Here is a 15,335-nt window from a genome sequence, read left to right as displayed (position 1 = left end):
CCATGGGCCAAATTGGTTGAAAATAGATTTGTACAAGTAATGCAAAATCGATTCATTTACATTCTCGATTTGGAAGTAATGTTTAAAATATCAATATGACCCGATACAAGGCATGCCATATCATCATTCTAGAAATGAGAACATGGTATCGTTCTTGTTAGGGATGGCAATTTCTATCCTACCTGGTGGGCAATCATTCCAATGGGGCAGTTTTTTTTTGTTTGAATGATGGATTTTGGGGTGATGATAGAACAGGTTTAGCCTAATACCATACCTTAATCGTACCTGTAGGGCACCCATGGGGTGCCGATATGAATTCGTGTAACATCCAAGACTAAATTTCACCTAATAGTCAACTATTGGAGAAAATAGATTCCCTCTTGCAAGTAGTAGTCAACTATTTGATCCTAATAATCAACTACCTACTTGTAACAAGATGAAGCAATTTGGTAAGCCTTTAACATCATTCGATTGCTTGATTTAATTGACTACTTAATGAAAAAAATCAATTTTTCGACTATGTAAAAGCTTAATGATTGTTTCCTCTTTCGGTAAGTCTTCAACGTCGTTGGGAATAAGCTTTGAATGTTTCCTAAAGTGGATTGATCCTCTCCTGGCAGCTCAATAATGGTCATATGCTCTCTAACTTTGATTCATGCTATTTATTCTATTTATCCTCTCTAGGGATGGCAATTTTCCCCATTTCCCTGATCCCCGTGGGGATCCGCCTCGAATGGGGCAGGGATGAGGATGATTCCCCCCCCCATGGGGAAAATTTTCATCCCCGTTAGTGGGGATGGGGCGGGGATGGGGAACTCCCCGCCTCGCGGGATCTTTGATCCCCGTCCCCACGTTATATATGTATATATGGCCCAACACTAATATATGTATATATGTATGTATACATTATATAAGTATATAAGTACACACACACACACACACACACACACACATATATATATATATATATTTTTTTTAAATTTAGTTGAATCTTTTTGAATAGGATTGTAAATTTTAATTATTTTAATTTTATTTTTTAGATAAAATAAAAAACAAAAACAAAATGGTTAACGTTATAAAAAATCATGAGGAATGGAGATCCCCGTAGGGACAGGGACGGGACAGGCCCACCCCATTTCCATTCCTAATCCTCTCCCAACCTTACCCTCCCAACATTCAAGGGTAAGGCGCAAGCACATTGAGTTTAGAACCCACATCTAATTTCCTATTACTTCTTGTTATATATAAGCAATAAATAAATAAAATAACATGAACAAGCATAAAAACATCCAATTATTTGATTAAGACAAAAAATACATAAGCTATCAATTATTTTTCACATAAAATTTGAAATATTATTAAATTCAACACTTAATACACAAAATTCATATGCTTTTTAACAATATGTGGGTCAGGTTTAGCCTAATAACGTACCCTAACCATACTTGTACGGGTTAGGATGTGTTGTGGGGCACCTGTGGGGCACTAGAGATGGCAATTTGACTCATCCCCATGGGGCCCCGCCTTACCTCAATCAAGGCAGGTTTTTTTTTCCACTGATTGTAGTTCAGGGAAAACCCAAAACTTTGGGGTCAGGGACAGTATTTGTCCACCACACCCCAGCCCCGAATATTATATATATATATATATAGATAGATAGATAGATAGATAGATAGATAGATAGATATAATAGTTTTAGATAAATTCAAAAAATAAATTAATAAGTATAGAAGTAAAAATGATCAGGGCGAGGCAAGGCAAGGAAAAGTCGAGGATTCCTGTTCCCCATGTGGATGGAAAAGGGGTTAGGATTTTTATCCCGTCGGCATTGGGGTTCAGGGCGGGTAAGGGGTGGGGAATTTGAATTCAGAGTCGAGTACAAGCAGGCAAAACATGGCCTTGCCCCGCCCCGTTTCCATTCCTATGGGGGCACACTCCATGGGGTACCGATATGAATTTGCATAACATCCAAGACTAAATTTCACCTGGTGGTCGACTACTAGAGAAAATAGATTCTCTCTTGCAAGTAGAAGTCGACTATTTCGTCCAAATAGTCAACTACCTACTTCTAACAAGGCTGCTTGATTTAATTGATTACAAGAAAAAAAAAATCAAATTTTCGACCATGTAAAAGCTTAATAGCTCTTTCGTCTTTTGGTAAGCCTTCAACATCATTGGGAATAAGCTGTGGATGTTTCCTAAAGTGGATTGATCCTCTCCTAACAGTTCAATAATGGCCCTATGCTCTCTAGCTTTGATTCGTGATATTTATGCATGAGTTTATGCAAAAGATTTTGAGGAAGTGGATTGACCAATATAAATCTATCAAAGAAAGGAAAAAGTTACAAAGGAAAGCCAACTAATATAGTGGAAATTCTCAGATGATGTGTCTGGAGAGAAGACATACCGACATAGGCAAGGTTTGGCTGAACCTCTATAAATTTGTGTGGGCAACCATATCATTGCTATGAATCATTCTTGCGTTTGAATTTATTTTAAGAAGGCATTAATTGGGAAAGAAACCTATAGAACTCAATCCCCCCCCCTTCTTGAATTAGGCTATTTCAGCAATAACTACAAGGTTCGTGGACGAGAGTAGGTGGATGTATGATAAGGCCCGTAAATGAGGCAAGGTAGGTGAAGGGATAGGAAATCAATCACATGGACGCCCAAAGATTGCGGAATAAGGGGGCAAATTTCAAAAATTTTTCTCTCCCTTCAACTGGGAATCGAATTCCCCATTTACAAAATCACATTTTCAATGACCATTCTTGAATCATAAACTGAACCAGATCTGAACCAAAATGTGTAGGGAGAGATAATACTTGATACAGAGAAATAGTATCTCCTAATGGAGGTGTTCACGCCCAAGGAAGGATCCAAAATCTGCTCCCACTGAAAATGGCGCAGTGCAGGGTGGAGCAGAATCAGCAGTATTCTTCCAAAAGAACTTGACCCTTCGCAAAAATCAACTAGACGGCTTGTGAATACAACTCCCACCAATCTTTTCTCCAAAAGATTGGTATCAAGATCCAATCTAGATTTCTCCCAAAAACTGGAAATCGAACTGCTGTAGGCGGCGGCTGCAGGAAAGAGGCGGCAAGAGAATATTTGCAGGGTGCAGAATTCTCTCTTCTGGTAATCTCAGCACTGAAGACAATGATGTGTGTCTTGCATGTCTAAAGGCTACCGCCCCCTTCTCCTTTTATAATCTTAAAGGGATCAGCTCCTAATCCCATTAGGAGTTGCTAACCCAAATCATATTTGGATTAAAAGTCCCTTTAAGATAAGGGATAACCCTTATCTTATCTACAGATTAGATCAGCCATCTCCTAATCTGATTAGAAAGCTTCCAGATCCAAATCTCATTTAGATCTTCAACTCTCTAAGTGAATAAGGTCTGGGCCGAATCCTATCAGCTGATCCATCTCAGAATTCGCCCCTTAAGTGACTAATCAAATTAGCCCAGTTCGAAATGGGCTTAAGTCCCATTTAAGGTTATATATTCATTTAGCCTTCCAAACTGCTGCCCAGTTAGGCTTCCTTGTATGGTGTGGGACCCAAACATTGATCTACACATCAGCCACATGGGTTCAGCCCAGCCTTTGTTACAAGGCCTGGCTGAATACACTGTTATGGACAGTGCACCCCCTGAAACCCATCAGATAGGCTCTATGGGCCCAACACTTACCCAAAGTGGTTCCTAGGCCAAGCCACCTTATAACACCCAGGGACTGTGGGAAGATGCAAGATTAGCCCATCAGGTATTATCCTCAATGGTCTTACACTTAACCTCTCAGCCCATAATAATCATACACTGCCCGACAAGAGAGGACCTCTCCCTTGGCTGCAAAGAACAGTGTTGCACTCTCTGCTTATATGGATCCAGGGAATTAAAACATTTTGCAAATCATTTCGAAACCATAATATATATATATATATTTTTATATCTCATATAAAATATATCTTGCAAAAACAAATCTCAACGATTGAAATCGACTGCCGGTAGTCTTGGTTTCCATCAGTGGGAGTGCATCCCCGATCATTACATTTGTCCGGCAAAGGGGTTGATCCCGTCACTATGATCACCCACTCAGATGAATTCTCAAACTGTCCCAACATACCCAGGTTTTGACCCCCGCTAAGGATCTCACTGATTGGTATATCAAAGACAGCCCAATCCGACACCTAGTGCAGTATCATAATCGAGTCTAGGGGTCGGGTGTAACTTTCCAGTTTTGCCCATCAATCTCCAAGGTCCAAGGCAATACTGGAAATCTGATCCGTTTCAAAGATTCAATTAATCCTACACTGTATGTGCCTAGGGTCTCACCCCAGTAGTTGAGACAAAACACCCCAACCGACTTGGTGGCACAACAGTGTCAGCATTGTCAGGATAGGTCTCCCCAGACCGACCCACTGGCTGTGAACATTCTAAACTAACACGAGTCTCATTAAGTGTCCAGTTTAAGGGTATTACAGAGAAACATACCAAGGGAACATGAATCAAATATGCACTTTTATTCATTTACAATAAACTCATAAAGTACATCATTTTGATTGAAGCTAAGGGCATACAAAACTGTCTAACAGCTCCCACTTGCACTTAGGTCCAATCAGGTACTAGCCGGAGTCCCATGCTTTCCACGTGTTTCTCAAACACTTTCTGTGATAGTGGCTTCGTCAATGGGTCTGCTACATTTTCCGCTGATGCTACCTTCTGAATCAGGACGTCCCCTCTACCAACAATCTCACTTAGTACATGATACTTCCTCTTGATGTGCTTCAACTTCGAGTGTGCTCGTGGCTCCTTAGCGATGAGCAATAGCTCCATTGTTGTCACACAATAATGGGATGGGTGATGTGCTGGACGGAACTACTCCCAATTCGTGAACGAACTTCTTCATCCACACGGCTTCTTTGGCAGCCTCACTTGCGGCAATGTACTCGGCCTCGGTCATGGAGTCTACAGTGGACCCCTATTTGTTGCTTTTCCAACAAACAGCACACAATCCTATCGTGAAAACATATCTAGATGTAGACTTTCTATCATCTGGATCCGACTGGAAATCGGCATCAGTATACCCTTGGATCTGTAGTGAATTACCATTGAATACTAGACAAAACTCTTTTGTCCTTCGATGGTACTTAAGTATGTTTTTCACAGCAGTCCAATGCTCCTGCCCTGGGTTGGCCTGAAACCTGCTTACTACACTCACTGCCTGAGCAATGTCAGGATGAGTGCACAGCATGGCATACATGATGCTCCCTACGGTAGAGGCATAAGGAACGTCTTTCATGCCATCAATCTCCTCAGAAGTCTTAGGAGACATCTTCTTGGAGAGAGTGACTCCGTGCCTGAAATGAACATTTCCTTTCTTGGAGTTTTCCATGCTGTATCTTTTTACTATTTTGTCAATGTAGGCAGATTGGGATAATCCTATTATCTGCTTCGATCTATCTTTATAGAATCGAAGACCCAGTATATAGGAGGCTTCTCTAAGATCTTTCATGGAGAATTGCTGTGAAAGCCAAACTTCCACCGTAGTTAACATTCCTACATCATTCCCAATGAGTAGAATGTCATCTACATACAGAACCAAGAAGGTAACTTTATCTCCACTGTACTTCCTGTAAACACAGGGTTCATCTAGATTCTGCTCGAAGTCGAACGATTTGACAGCAGAGTCAAAACGGATATTCCAACTTCTAAAGCTTGCTTAAGTCCATAAATGGATCTATTGAGTTTACATACCATGTTATCCTGACCTGCAGCAATGAAGCCTTGCGGCTGCTGCATATAGATATCTTCAGTAAGATCTCCATTCAGGAATGCAGTTTTGGCATCCATCTGCCAAATCTCATAATCATGGTATGCTGCTACAGCTAGTAGGATCTTAATGGATTTAAGCATGGCCACAGGCGAAAAGGTTTTCTCATAATTGATGCCCTCTTTCTGAGTGTACCCTTTCGCCACCAGACGAGCTTTGAAGGTCTCAACCCTACCATCGGGGCCCTTCTTCCTCTTGTAAATCCATTTGCAATCGATTGCTTTTGCCCCGGAGGGAGGATCTATTAGAGTCCAGATTCCATTGGTCTCCATTGAGTCCATCTCTGCTCTCATGGCCTCCACCCACTTCTGGGAATCTATGTCCAACATAGCTTCCGCGTAAGTCACGGGATCCTCCTCACTAGTCAAGGTTTCCACCAGGTAACTATCCTGGTCATAACCATAACAGACTGGTGGCCTGGATACCCGAGTGGATCTTCTAGGTTGGTCACTATCTGGAACTTGTGGGACATCTCCCATTGCTCCTGAGCTCTCCTCATCAAGAACAATTTCCTAACGATGGGTGTCTAGGATGTAATCGGTCTCCAAGAATTGGGCATTTCGACTGTATAACACTTTCTGCTCACTTGGGTCATAGAATAGGTAACCTACAGAGCCTTTTGGGTAGCCTACAAATAAGCAACGGCTGGTCTTGGATTCCAACTTGTCTGCACTCGTTCTTTTAACGTGTGTCGGACAACCCCAAATCTTTAACTGTCTGACACTTGGTTTCTTTCCGGTCCAAAGTTCATATGGAGTGTTCGGAACTGATTTGGTTGGAACCCGATTCAGCACGTAAATTGCGGTCTCTAATGCGTAACCCCAAAAGGATGTGGGTAGCTCTGAGTGTATGAGAAGTGACCGGACCATATCCAATAAGGTCCTATTCCTCCTCTCTGAAACATCGTTAAGTTGTGGTGTAGCAGGAGGAGCTAATTGTGATACTATCCCATTGTCTTTTAAGTAGTCCCTAAATTTGTCAGAGAGATACTCGCCACCTCGATCTGATTGAAGGGCTTTAATTTCTCTCCCTAACTGTTTCTCGACCTCTTGTCTAAACTCTTTGAACTTTTCAAAGGATTCAGACTTGGGTCTCATTAGGTACACATAACCATATCGTGAGCAATCATTTGTGAAGGTGATGAAATACACGTGTTGATTTCGTGTCCTAACACTCAGGGGACCACATACATCAGTATGTATTAGGTCAAGTGTGCATGTACATCTTTCAGGCTTACCATTAAATGGCCATTTCGTCATCTTGCCTTGTAGGCAAGGCTCACAGGTGGGAAGATCTTCTACAGTTAGAAAATCCAAAGGACCATCATTTACCAACCTTGTGATTCGGTCAACACCGATGTGGCCAAGTCGGTAATGCCACAAACACATGGGATTAACTGTATCACGGGCTCTCTTCTTGGGGATTTCAGCCGACGTAGTTTCGGTTATGTTAGTTTCCAGAGAAGTATGTAGAACATAGAGACCATTCTCCAGTTCTCCATATGCGATGAATCTGTTATTTCTTTTAATAGTAATCGTATTACTAAAGAAGACAGAATAACCATCTGCACATAATTTTGAAACAGAAATCAAATTTCTCCTTAAATTTTGTATATAAAGACAATCTTTTAGTACAATTGTTCCTTCTCTAAAAATTAACTCCACGGTTCCTATTGTCGCGGCTACAACAGTTGCAGTAGTCCCCAAGTAGAGTGTAACTTCTCCTTCAATCAGCCTTCTGCTTACCTTGAACCCCTGCAGTGAGTTACACGCATGAGTTGAAGCCCCAGAGTCAATACACCATGACGCAGAAGCTACAATAAATTGGTTTCTATAACACAAGATTCGAAATTACCTTTATTGGATTCCAGCTAGGCAGGATAGTTCCTTTTCCAGTGGCAGGTCTTCTTTCAGAAGTGACAGGCATCCGATGCTTTGTATTTCTTCTGCCTCTTGGGTTTGGCAGCCTTCTTCTGGGGCTTTCTCTTTGCCTTCCTTTTCTTGTCTGATTTGCTAGTTTCAACAAGCATGGCAATGGGCTCATCCTTTTTAATCAATTCTTCATCTCTTTGCAACATATTGTTGAGTTCTTGCAAACTGACGTTCAGGTTGTTCATGTTGTAGTTCATGATGAATGGATTAAAGGATGGAGGCAGAGAGTTGAGAATAGCATCGATCTATGTTACCAGATCCAGCCCGAATCCAAGAGCCTCCAATTCATTGATATAACCCATCATCCAGAGACAATGGTCGTGAACTTGATGGTTCTTTGACATCTACGAGGTCATGAACTGTTTCAAGACCTTCTGCCGAGTAGAACGATTCTGCTCTTCGTACATTGTCTTAAGACTATCCAATACGTCCTTGGCAAGTTCGATCTGATCGAAATGCCTCTGAATTGGATTGTCCAAGGAGGCAATGATATAGCAGTGGGCAAGGGAGTTTTTCTCCTCCCATTCTTGGTATTCTCGTCTACGGGCCTCAGAAGCCCTATCTCCCGGACGATCCGGGGCAGGATTCTTGGCTACCTTATCCAACTTTTTAGAGGTTAAGACCAACATAAGGTTCATGTACCAATCGGCATAGTTTGAGCCCTTAAGCTTGTTGTCGTCAAGAAGCTTTGCAAATGATCTGTTTGCCATTTTCTGATAAAAGAACAAACATCAGTCCACAACCTAATTTGATTCATGTTCATTTCATAGATATGGATTTTAATCTATGATCCATTTCCATTTATTCATCTCTGAGATTTCCCTCCTTTCTCAGTGATGGAGACTACGGGTTGTCTCTGGAAATGTGGGAAATCACATAGGGTGCATGGAGCCAACTGTTTCAGCTGCATAACCCCACCACCTTTCTGTGAAGGATCATATCCACTCATCATATGAGTTTTCCCTTTGGCCTCTGTCAGACAAGGTTCAGAGCCATTTTCAGGTAAACATTTCTATCCAGTGAGTGCTCACCCATTATGTTCGTGAACGACAAGGTACCGTGAGAGAGTTCCCATTTTCTGGTGAAGCCCCTCCCACATCGGTCTATGACACCCCTATCATCTTATGAAACACTTAGACAAGCCCAACAGCAAATGGATAGCCCATTTTCTGGTGTGTTTCCTCATTACTAAAGGACCCATCCTCATGCTAATAATGGAAGGCCTTTAGAGTTCATCATATGAATCTCCCTATCACGTGCACTCATATTAGCTGGAGGCAACAGTTAATTACGCCCTATTTTGATTTAGGTCAAACCAAAGTGGCTCCCACTGACATTCATAAAGTCAGATTTCGGTGGGCCTTAAATCGGCTAGCGTTCCGCACGTAACAGCTTGATGAGGTGTGGGGGCCACCACTGAGGGAGGTCATCCAATGACCAAAAGGGACACCATGGCAATGATGTGCATTCAGCCATAGTGTGCGCAAGAGCCACTGTCGAATGATCATGGGCCAAGCACTTATGGCCCATGCACGTAGCACATCACACATCCAAACATCTCATGCAGGGATAAATTGATCCAATCAATTAATTATTTATAAGGCCCATTGGAAGCCCGTTAAAAATCCATAATATTAACCATTAATATTATCTAGGTATATGGGCTGAATTAGGGTTACCCAATTCGACCCATATAACTTTATCCTTTGAAGTGAGTTTTTAGCAGTTTTAACTATTTAAAGCTGGGCCTTTACAGGTTGGGCGGAATTAACCATTTAATTAAATATCAATCCTCATGCCCATTAGTGGAAAAATTAGGGCTGACTTTCAGCCTTGATTAAACCCTAGATTTGGTCCAAACAGTTTGAACCAATCTTGGTTCGAATGGGTCTAGGGATTGATCTTTACTTAAATCTTTAATTCAAGAAAATAATATGAAATTAAATAATTGAAAAAAGAAAATCAAGAATCAGTTAAACAGGGTTGTTTGCACACTCCATCCTGCAAAACAGAGGTTAGATCATAATCTGCAGTTTCACAAACTGCAAATCCCAAATAGCGAATGTCCCATTTGCGAAATCTCCTTCTCTACGAAATTTCCCTTTCTGTGCCGCCATCTTCGATCCAAAATAAAATTAAATGGAAATCATATTTCTATTAATAATTACATCAGATCGAATGCCTATACATTGAGTCTAAAATTAAAAAAAAAAATTATTTACAGACCAAATGTAATAAATAAATCCAAAAACTGCAAATCTTGTAATTCTCCCTACGCAAATCAAGAATTCGATCTCCTCTTGTACGAACAGCCCATAAATCAAGAAAATCATATAGAACTATTCTAAATAATAATCAGATTTATATAAAATTAATTTCAGATTATTTTCCCATCAATTTTGGGAACAAATTTCCCAAAACCCATATCTGCGCAAATTGGGTAGAACGCCTTCTCCCTATTTGCACAGGTTCAGATCTGAAACAGAATGGCTCAAGATTTGAACCATGGCTCTGATACCACTGAAGGGATGGGAAATCCATCACATTGATGCCCAAAAATTGCGGAATAAGGGAGCGAATTTCAAAAATTTTTCTCTCCCTTCAACTGGGAATCGAATTCCCCATTTAGAAAATCACATTTTCAAGGATCATTCTTGAATCATAAACTGAACCAGATCTGAACCAAAATGTGTAGGGAGAGATAAAACCTGATACAGAGAAATAGTATCTCCCAATGGAGGTGTTCACGCCCAAGGAAAGATCCAAAATCTGCTCCCACTATAGATGGCGCAGTGCAGGGTGGAGTAGAATCAGCAGTGTTCTTCCAAAAGAAATTGACCCTTCACAAGAATCAACTGGACGGCTTGTGAATACAACTCCCACCAATCTTTTCTCCAAAAGATTGGTATCAAGATCCAATCTTGATTTCTCCCAGGAACTAGAGATCGAACTGCTATAGGCGGCGGCTGCAGGAAGGAGGCATCAAGAGAGCATTTGCAGGGTGCAGAATTCTCTCTTCTGGTAATCTCAGCACTGAAGACAAGGATGTGTGTCTTGCATGTCTAAAGGCTACCGCCCCCTTCTCCTTTTATAATCTTAAAGGGATCAGCTCATAATCACATTAGGAGTTGCTAAGCCAAATCATATTTGGATTAGAAGTCCCTTTAAGATAAGGGATAACCCTTATCTTATCTACAGATTAGATCAGCCATCTCCTAATCTGATTAGAAAGCTTCCAGATCCAAATCTCATTTAGATCTTGGACTCACTAAGTGGATAGGGTCTGGGCCCAATCCTATCAGCTGATCCATCTCAGAATTCGCCCATTAAGTGATTAATCAAATTAGCCCAGTTCGAAATGGGCTTAAGGCCCATTTGGGGTTATGTATTCATTTAGCCTTCCAAACTGCTGCCCAGTTGGGATTCCTTGTATGGTGTGGGACCCAAACATTGATCTACACATCAGCCACATGGGTTCAGCCCAGCCTTTGTTACAAGGCCTGGCTGAATACACTGTTATGGACAGTGCACCCCATGAAACCCATCAGATGGGCTCTATGGGCCCAACACTTACCCAAAGTGGTCCCTGGGCCAAGCCACCTTATAACACCTAAGGACTATGGGCAGATGCAAGATTAGCCCATCAGGTATTATCCTCAATGGTCTTACACTTAACCTCTCAGCCCATAATGATCATACACTGCCCGACAAGAGAGGACCTCTCCCTCGGCTGCAAGGAACAGTGTTGCACTCTCTGCTTATATGGATCCAGGGAATTAAAACCTTTTGCAAATCATTTCAAAACCATAATATATATACTTTTATATCTCATATAAAATGTTTCTTGCAAAAACAAATCTCAACGATTGAAATCGGCTGCCAGTAGTCTTGGTTTCCATCAGTGGGAGTGCATCCCCGATCATTACCTTTGTCCGGCAAAGGGGCTGATCCTGTCACTATGATCACCCACTCAGATGAATTCTCAGACTGTCCCAACATACCCAGGTTTTGACCCCCGCTAAGGATCTCACTGATTGGTATATCAAAGACAGACCAATCCGACACCTAGTGCAGTATCATAATCGAGTCTAGGGGTCGGGTGTAACTTTTCAGTTTTGCCCATCAATCTCCAAGGTCCAGGGCAATACTGGAAATCTGGTCCGGTTCAAAGATTCAATTAATCCTACACTGTATGCGCCTAGGGTCTCACCCCGGTAGTTGAGACAAAACACCCCAACCGACTTGGTGGCACAACAGTGTCAGCCTTGTCAGGATAGATCTCCCTAAACCAACCCACTGGCTGTGAACATTCTAAACTAACACGAGTCTCATTAAGTGTCCAATTTAAGGGTATTACACAGAAACATATCAAGGGAACATGAATCAAATATGCACTTTTATTCATTTACAATAAACTCATAAAGTACATCATTTTGATTGAAGCTAAGGGCATACAAAACTGTCTAACAGTAGGCACACTGTGACGACCACAAGGAGCTATAAAGGTGAGGCCTGCAATCAAGACAATGGAAATTGTGAACGTGGTGTAGAGATAGTCATGTTGACCTTATATGTTCTGATGATAACAAACTTGTTGAAAGTATTAATATTGTGCTAAGGCTGCAACTAATCCAAGTAAGCTTCTCTGAGTCCTAATCTTGTTAAGCATATCCTGATGAAGAAAGTGAAAATTTTACTTGTGAGGATATGAACATCCTCATCTTCAACCTCTCTATAAGAAGAAGAAAGCTCCAAGAAAAACAAAGAACTACAAAGAGCAAGAAGGAAATGAGCAACCTATGAAGATTTGCTACACCAGCTCGAAGAATTGGTGTTGGTTGAAATATAAAGTCATTTATAATTTTGGATATTCCAGAGTATGGTCCCTAATTGATTCTCTTACACTGAATTAATTTGCATATAAAATTGATAGAGGGTCTTCTATAGGACACCACCAAATGATTCTAGTCAGCCACCATTAGTGGTAGATTGCATATTGCTCAATTTAAACATATTCTTGCCATATTTACCATGGATGGAAACAAGTGATGCCATGAAAATTAATTGCTCCAATCCTGAGGTAGGCAAATTCAAATTTTGGTCAGAAAACAGAGCATAGCCTTCGCAAACTTGCCAGAGCCACAACTCTTATTGCATCAAAAAGAAAACAAGAAAACAAGAAGGGGGTATCAGAAATCAAAACGTATATCCAAATCGGGTCCTTGTGACTCGTAGTCAAATCTACTTTAAATTTCGAGACAGGTCCACCTAAACTGGGCCCAAGTGATTGAAATTGAAACTTAGGTCCACGAACAACCTTATCAGCTTAGGTGAAGGAGAGATAAAAGTTGGTAAATGTTTTAAGTATTTTCCTACAATAACCAAACTGGGAACTCCAATGATACGAAAAAGGGTGGTGATTTGGGATATGCCAAATCTCATGCAAGCAAAAATTCTACACACATGCAATTGCACATTGAAAATATTTCACACACTAAGAATTATATCCGATACATGCTCATAGATATTTCCAATGTGAGGCTGGATTCTCATGCTTTCAGAGTATGTATTGGGTTTTTATTTGCAAGAAATTCCATCGTGTAATTTGGGCATGTGATAAATGGGCCACACCCCTAATTAACGGTTAGCAACCTATATTGGGAAATTTAAGGTCCAGTCCACCTATGGACTTTTATTAGATTTTTGGGTTTTATTTACCAACACCTCCCACCTATTATTCACTGTCTCCCCTATGGCAGAACCTGGAACCTAGGGGTGTTCAAACTCGGTTGATAAATCAAAAACTGAATTGAACCAAACCGAATAAGTTAATTTGGTTTGGTTAATTCGACTATCGGTTTGGTTCAGTTTTTATTTTTTTTTTTTTTTAATCAGTTTTCAGTTTCAGTTCCATTTGACTGAAATTTTCAACCAAACCAAACCGAAAACCGAACTAATATTGTTTAGTTAAGTATATTAAACATTAATGTTTTATTTAATACTCTATGCTAATTAATTATTAAATTTTCCAATGAACGATTAATAATAGTTAATTAAAACTTAGACTCATTATTAATTGTTTATTAGTTATTAATTGTTCATTAATTATTAATTACTTTTGAAAATGGCCAATTCGCCTATTCCCCATTGACATAGGGCTTTGGGCCTATTTTAACTTTTAATTAATAATAGCTAATTAATTAAAATTGTTGGACTTTGGGGTCATCTAACTTTTAATTAATAATAATTAATAATTAATTAATTAAAAGCATTGGGTTTTGGGGTTATTTTAAACTTTTCATTAATAACACTTATCAAATGCTTGTCATTTATGTGAAACCATGGTCCAACCAAACCAAATTCGGTTTGAGAAAATGATAAAACCCAATAGTCGATTAGGTCCTCGATTTAAACCAAATCGAATCGAATCGGCTGATTGTACATCCCTACCTATAAGGGTTGGTTCCAGGTTTTTTGAACTGGAACCTACTCTGTGAAGATTGGTTCCAAGGTCTACCCGTGGAACCTGTTCTTTCTTTACTCTCCCCTTCAAGAAAAAAAATGAAATATATCCTTCAAAAACTTTATTTTCAATAATGCCAATATGTAGTTTAAAATTTATATTATCTTTATTGATTAATTTAATAATTTAATAAGTAAATTATCAATAATTTATTAATATATGGCTCAAAATTTGTCATTATAATTTAAATTTTGTGAATATTACCTTTTACTACAAGATTCAAAGTATCGATACGTATCAACCGATACATATCGTGTCGATGGCTTCCTGATTCGCCCCTCCAAGGGTTGTATTGGGTCAAACATTGGTTTAAAGGGTAGCCAACCTTAAACCGACTCCTCTGAACCGATTTCGATAAAATAAATAAATAAAACCTAAAAATAAGTATCGATATAGGCCGATGACGCCCTACAGTGTATCAGCATGTGTTGATACTTTGACCTTTCCTTTTACATTATTAATTATATACAAATATTGAAATGAAAAAAAAAATGATCAAATCACTTACATAACTCGATGGTCAAGTGAGACCATGGCTTTTGTAACCTTGAGTGCTTGGGTTCAAATCTTTACATCCTTTAAAATACTTTAGGGTTTATTTCAAGACAAGTTCAATTCCATGGCCGATTCATCATGTCGGTTCGAATAGGATAAACCCCTAAACCCTAAAACCAACCTAGGTGAAGATCGATTCCAAGAATTTGGAACCAAACCCTACTCAGTAACAGGTCGAATAGAACTAGTTTAAAGTCGATTTGATTCAGTTCCGAGTAAAACCTACCCATTTGCTCACCCCTAATAAAAACCTTACACCGGAAAGAATGGAACTAGTTTAAAGTCGATTTGATTCAGTTCCGAGTAAAACCTACCCATTTGCTCACCCCTAATAAAAACCTTACACCGGAAAGAATGGCATAATTTCATATATTGATTGTCATTTTACATTATTAGCAGCATATGGTCCCGTCCTTTCGTTGTGAATGTGCCTTTGTCAGAAATAAATAAATAGTAGTTTATGCTGTATATAGTTATATACCAGAATTAAACCCA

The sequence above is a fragment of the Nelumbo lutea genome, chromosome 5 (genome assembly GCF_056320005.1).
Source record: "Nelumbo lutea isolate HS-2025 chromosome 5, American lotus-T2T, whole genome shotgun sequence".
NCBI classification, from domain to species: Eukaryota; Viridiplantae; Streptophyta; class Magnoliopsida; order Proteales; family Nelumbonaceae; genus Nelumbo; species Nelumbo lutea.
Note: the sequence above shows the minus strand (reverse complement) of the source record.